Source organism: Schistocerca piceifrons, chromosome 6, assembly GCF_021461385.2.
Source record: "Schistocerca piceifrons isolate TAMUIC-IGC-003096 chromosome 6, iqSchPice1.1, whole genome shotgun sequence".
NCBI classification, from domain to species: domain Eukaryota; kingdom Metazoa; phylum Arthropoda; class Insecta; order Orthoptera; family Acrididae; genus Schistocerca; species Schistocerca piceifrons.
Genome location: NC_060143.1, coordinates 187362031 through 187367987, shown reverse-complemented (window position 1 = coordinate 187367987; position 5957 = coordinate 187362031). Strand labels below are relative to the sequence as shown.

The window sequence follows — 5957 nt, the reverse complement described above, 5'->3', positions numbered from 1 at the left end:
CTGTGTGAGAGTGGACGCAACAGTTCCACGGAAAATTTGGGGCAGAGAAAGTCTAAAGTTAGAATTTTTGTAAATCGCAAAGGGGTATGCAACGTTTTGGCACATGATGCGCCGAACTTTATAAATGTATATAACTATATCTATACACACGGATACATCAAAGGAATAAACACAGACAAACACAAAAAAAACCTACAAAACAACAACAAAAAAAATGATTATAGAAGAGAGAGAGAGAGACAGAGAGAGAGAGAGAGAGAGAGAGAGAGAGAGAGAGGGGAAAAAAAAACGTACCTTGAATGGAGATGGCGAGAGTACACATTAATTACATGAAATACACTGTTTGACATTTCGCTGTTACCTTGGAACACGTCTTGTATCCTTTGCACTAAATTAAAAACTGATCATTTCCTTTTGCCTGCTTTATTTGGCTATTGGGCACTGGACACTGTATGGCTATGATTGGCACACGTCACTCTCACTTTGGCACTGCTACACGTACCCACTTTCACTCTGCGCGCATTTTCACAACACTTTCGCAATGCACCACTCTTGCCGTCGGGGCTTTGGAGGGATTGGTGGGCGAAGTCCTCAGCGACTGGGGTGTGGGTGTTGTGGGAGGGCGTCGGTCACGTCGTGTTGAAGGCGTCTCGGAAGGCGGCGTCCAGCGGGACCTGCAGGAAGTTCTGGAAGGTCTCTCGGTACTTGGAGCGTTGTTTGGCCCTCCTGTGTTCCTCCCACAGGTCCGTGAGGAACTGCGCCTTGTCGGTCTGCCGTTTCGTGACGATGGCGTGTGCCGTCATGGCGATGATCCACATTGTGGCCAGGCGTTTCGCTTTGGGGAAAGGCTTCGCGTCCGGGACAGTGACAGCTGAGACATGTATCGCCCTCCTCGTCGGTTCTGTTGATGTGGGCGATCATTTTTCTCGCTGCCGCCCATATTTCCCCGCTCTCTCTGCAGCCAAAACGATGCTCGATGGTGTCGGTCTGGTTGCAGAGCTCGCAGTTTGGGGATTCCCGCATTTTTATGCGTGCCAGTTTTTCGTTTGTCGGCACTGTTTTGTGGATGATTTTATACCACGTGTCCCTGGCGTGCTCAGGAAGTGTCCGTTCCGAGACATTCTTCCAGACCTGTGGCCAGTCATGGTCTGGAAAACTCGTCTCTATTTTGGACTTTCTTGCCTTCCCCCTCAGAGCGCTGTAGATGTTCCTCGCCGTTCTTTGCTGTGGGTTGGCAACGACCGCGGTGATGTAACTCTTGTCGATTGCCATCTGTTTTATGTGCCGCAACTTGAATGGTATGTTCGTAGTGTCTACAGGAGCCTCTTCAGATTCAGGTTTATATTGGTTTATCAGGCTGGACGTTATACTGTTGTTGTTCTGGTTTGCCATTTTCATCGCACGGTGTAGAAGCAGTGCCGCGCATTTCGTCTTAACGTCAGTCAGACCAAGTCCGCCTTCGTCCCTTGACAGGAAACACGTCGCCTGGGAGACCTTGAAGATTTCCCGCCTCCACAGCAAGTAGTACGCCGCACTTCCTATCGCTCGCGCAATTTCCGTCGGAGCACATAGTATTTGCGCCATGTACCACGCTTTCGACAGGATTGTTTCGTTTACTAACTGCACTCTTTGGCTCAGCGTCAGGTTCCGGTTCGCGTGTATCCTCACGAGCCCTCTCGTTGTGTTCAAGACGCCTGCGCCAGTTTTGTGCTGCCATTTTCAAAGGGCACTGCTGTAGTTCCACTCCGAGTGCCCTATGGTTGTTTGTCACTCGGTACCACTGTCTCGCTGGTCGCAGTCTGCCGTTGCCTATTGGTAGTAGCACTGTCTTCGTCGGATTCGTTTTGGCACCTGAAGCCTTTTCGAAGGATTCCATGATAGGCTGGATTATTCCTAGTTCTTCTTCGTTTTGGATGAATATGCCCATGTCGTCAGCATAGGCCGTGCATACGATGTTTGTTGCACCCATTGTGTATCCTCCGATTTCGGCTGTTAGTTTTCGTAGTAGTGGGTCGAGGGCTATTGTGAAAAGTGCCATCGATAATGGACATCCTTGCCTGACGGATCTTCCCAGTCTTATTGACTTGGAAGTCCATCCGTTTACTGTTATTTTTGAGGTGGCATTTGTAATGACGTTCTTGATTGTTCTTCCGAATTTTGGTCCGAATCCGAGGCGTGCGAGCACCCGGTGTTCCCAGGCGGTCACCCATCCAAGTACTAACCGGGCCCGATGTTGCTTAACTTCGGTGATCGGACGAGAACCGGTGTATTCAACATGGTATGGCCGTTGGCGCCCTTATACTGTAGCCGCACGACAGAAGACGCCTCTGCCTCTTCTCCCAACACACACAATCGCAGTTTTCGGTGACACATTTGACGCAGAGCACGTCCTTCCGCAACAGCTGGAGCCTCGAAGGCGGCGCCGAGTGCGCGTCCGGCGTCTCAGAGGCGTCTGCCGGACTGGCGGGCGCGCCGCGCCGCCACTTGCGTGAGACACGCGGCTGCTCGGTGCGCCGCCCGTCATTCGTTTCGCTTGGTGCGTGCGGCGTCCGACACTCGCGGGCGACGCATCTTGTTCCCGTTATCCGGCGGGGGGCTGTGCGGGGTGTAGCAGTGTCCCTGCTGGAGGGCGCCCCCGGCAGCTTCCTCACCTGACACACGCCGCGCGGCTCGCGTCCAGGTATTTGCGTGATCTGTGCAGTGCATTCGCACCTCTCCCCTTCCGTCCCGACTTGTCCCGACTTTGCTCGACTGCCGCTCGCTGCCGCTCGGGTCGTGGCCCATATGACAGCACAAGCACGAGAAACATCTGCGAGACGGCCGTGGGCCTAACGGGCGTGTCCGAGACGCCGTTTGCGGCCAGTAGACCTGTGCAAAGGTGCGAAAACAGGGACACAAGGCACAGGAGGGTCGCCAAAGCATCCTTCTCTTCTAGCGACGAAAGATACATTTTTGTTTACAAGTTTGCAGTCGTACGCTGCTACAAAACAATAAGCAGCCCTGACGTATTTCAGAACATATCTGTCGGTTCATACCGTTTTGTTATCTTCAGGCACTTTTAAGAAATCTTCCTTGGCACATTCTTCTTCCAACTGAGGCCATTCATATCGTATGTTATGTTTATTACAGTCATTTATTTTCATTTTTTTTTTTTTTTTTCCTTCAGTGGAGTTTTGCACTGCTACGAAACAGTAGGTGGCCCTGACTCATTTCAGGTCACATCTGTCGATTCGTAGTGTTTCGTTATTTTCAAGGCATTCCTAGCACGTTGAAAATGCTTAAGGAAGCACGTTTGTCGCAAAAGAAAGGTAGTATGAAAAGAGGGCTGGCAGGGATAGCGGCGTAAAAAGGAGAAAATGAAGGGGAGCCAACAGCACCTTTTTTTTTTTTTTTTTTTAAACGTATATAAACTTTTATTTACAATTTTTAACAATTACATATCTTTACATGAAATTGTATATTTTCTCGTTTTCAGTTCTGATTGTTCTTTTAGTAGTCTCTTGGCTTAGTTACAACACTTTTATTCACTGAGTGTCCTTTATATAAGTTTTTCCCTTCAATGTTTATGGTTTTTTATACATAAAAAAGAAACTGCATTACTTTGATTTTTTTTATAAATTGAATTTAAATTAATTTTAAGTTTTGTTTTTTTTTTTCCCCCGTATGGTATTTGAATACACCTATTTTGGCATGTTCGCTATGTGTTTGCCAAAGGCTAAAGGAGAATATGGGCCAGAACATCTATGTGCATAAATGATGAATGGGGAAGTTATTTAGTGTACTGTGTGAGAGTGGACGCAACAGTTCCACGGAAAATTTGGGGCAGAGAAAGTCTAAAGTTAGAATTTTTGTAAATCGCAAAGGGGTATGCAACGTTTTGGCACATGATGCGCCGAACTTTATAAAATGTATATAACTATATCTATACACACGGATACATCAAAGGAATAAACACAGACAAACACAAAAAAAACCTACAAAACAACAACAAAAAAAATGATTATAGAAGAGAGAGAGAGAGACAGAGAGAGAGAGAGAGAGAGAGAGAGAGAGAGAGAGGGAAAAAAAAACGTACCCTTGAATGGAGATGGCGAGAGTACACATTAATTACATGAAATACACCTGTTTGACATTTCGCTGTTACCTTGGAACACGTCTTGTATCCTTTGCACTAAATTAAAAACTGATCATTTCCTTTTGCCTGCCTGCTTTATTTGGCTATTGGGCACTGGACACTGTATGGCTATGATTGGCACACGTCACTCTCACTTTGGCACTGCTACACGTACCCACTTTCACTCTGCGCGCATTTTCACAACACTTTCGCAATGCACCACTCTTGCCGTCGGGGCTTTGGAGGGATTGGTGGGCGAAGTCCTCAGCGACTGGGGTGTGGGTGTTGTGGGAGGGCGTCGGTCACGTCGTGTTGAAGGCGTCTCGGAAGGCGGCGTCCAGCGGGACCTGCAGGAAGTTCTGGAAGGTCTCTCGGTACTTGGAGCGTTGTTTGGCCCTCCTGTGTTCCTCCCACAGGTCCGTGAGGAACTGCGCCTTGTCGGTCTGCCGTTTCGTGACGATGGCGTGTGCCGTCATGGCGATGATCCACATTGTGGCCAGGCGTTTCGCTTTGGGGAAAGGCTTCGCGTCCGGGACAGTGACAGCTGAGACATGTATCGCCCTCTCGTCGGTTCTGTTGATGTGGGCGATCATTTTTCTCGCTGCCGCCCATATTTCCCCGCTCTCTCTGCAGCCAAAACGATGCTCGATGGTGTCGGTCTGGTTGCAGAGCTCGCAGTTTGGGGATTCCCGCATTTTTATGCGTGCCAGTTTTTCGTTTGTCGGCACTGTTTTGTGGATGATTTTATACCACGTGTCCCTGGCGTGCTCAGGAAGTGTCCGTTCCGAGACATTCTTCCAGACCTGTGGCCAGTCATGGTCTGGAAAACTCGTCTCTATTTTGGACTTTCTTGCCTTCCCCCTCAGAGCGCTGTAGATGTTCCTCGCCGTTCTTTGCTGTGGGTTGGCAACGACCGCGGTGATGTAACTCTTGTCGATTGCCATCTGTTTTATGTGCCGCAACTTGAATGGTATGTTCGTAGTGTCTACAGGAGCCTCTTCAGATTCAGGTTTATATTGGTTTATCAGGCTGGACGTTATACTGTTGTTGTTCTGGTTTGCCATTTTCATCGCACGGTGTAGAAGCAGTGCCGCGCATTTCGTCTTAACGTCAGTCAGACCAAGTCCGCCTTCGTCCCTTGACAGGAAACACGTCGCCTGGGAGACCTTGAAGATTTCCCGCCTCCACAGCAAGTAGTACGCCGCACTTCCTATCGCTCGCGCAATTTCCGTCGGAGCACATAGTATTTGCGCCATGTACCACGCTTTCGACAGGATTGTTTCGTTTACTAACTGCACTCTTTGGCTCAGCGTCAGGTTCCGGTTCGCGTGTATCCTCACGAGCCCTCTCGTTGTGTTCAAGACGCTGCGCCAGTTTTGTGCTGCCATTTTCAAAGGGCACTGCTGTAGTTCCACTCCGAGTGCCCTATGGTTGTTTGTCACTCGGTACCACTGTCTCGCTGGTCGCAGTCTGCCGTTGCCTATTGGTAGTAGCACTGTCTTCGTCGGATTCGTTTTGGCACCTGAAGCCTTTTCGAAGGATTCCATGATAGGCTGGATTATTCCTAGTTCTTCTTCGTTTTGGATGAATATGCCCATGTCGTCAGCATAGGCCGTGCATACGATGTTTGTTGCACCCATTGTGTATCCTCCGATTTCGGCTGTTAGTTTTCGTAGTAGTGGGTCGAGGGCTATTGTGAAAAGTGCCATCGATAATGGACATCCTTGCCTGACGGATCTTCCCAGTCTTATTGACTTGGAAGTCCATCCGTTTACTGTTATTTTTGAGGTGGCATTTGTAATGACGTTCTTGATTGTTCTTCCGAATTTTGGTCCGAATCCGA

At 48.9% G+C, this 5957-nt stretch overlaps 1 non-coding gene across 1 annotated transcript; it reads right to left on the bottom strand.

Moving 5' to 3' along the window:
- Window positions 1-2172: 2172 nt before the first annotated feature.
- On the bottom strand, window positions 2173-2292 carry LOC124803915. The gene has a single exon (XR_007017334.1). It is a non-coding gene; the product is annotated as a 5S ribosomal RNA (ribosomal RNA).
- Between the last annotated feature and the right edge of the window lie 3665 nt (window positions 2293-5957).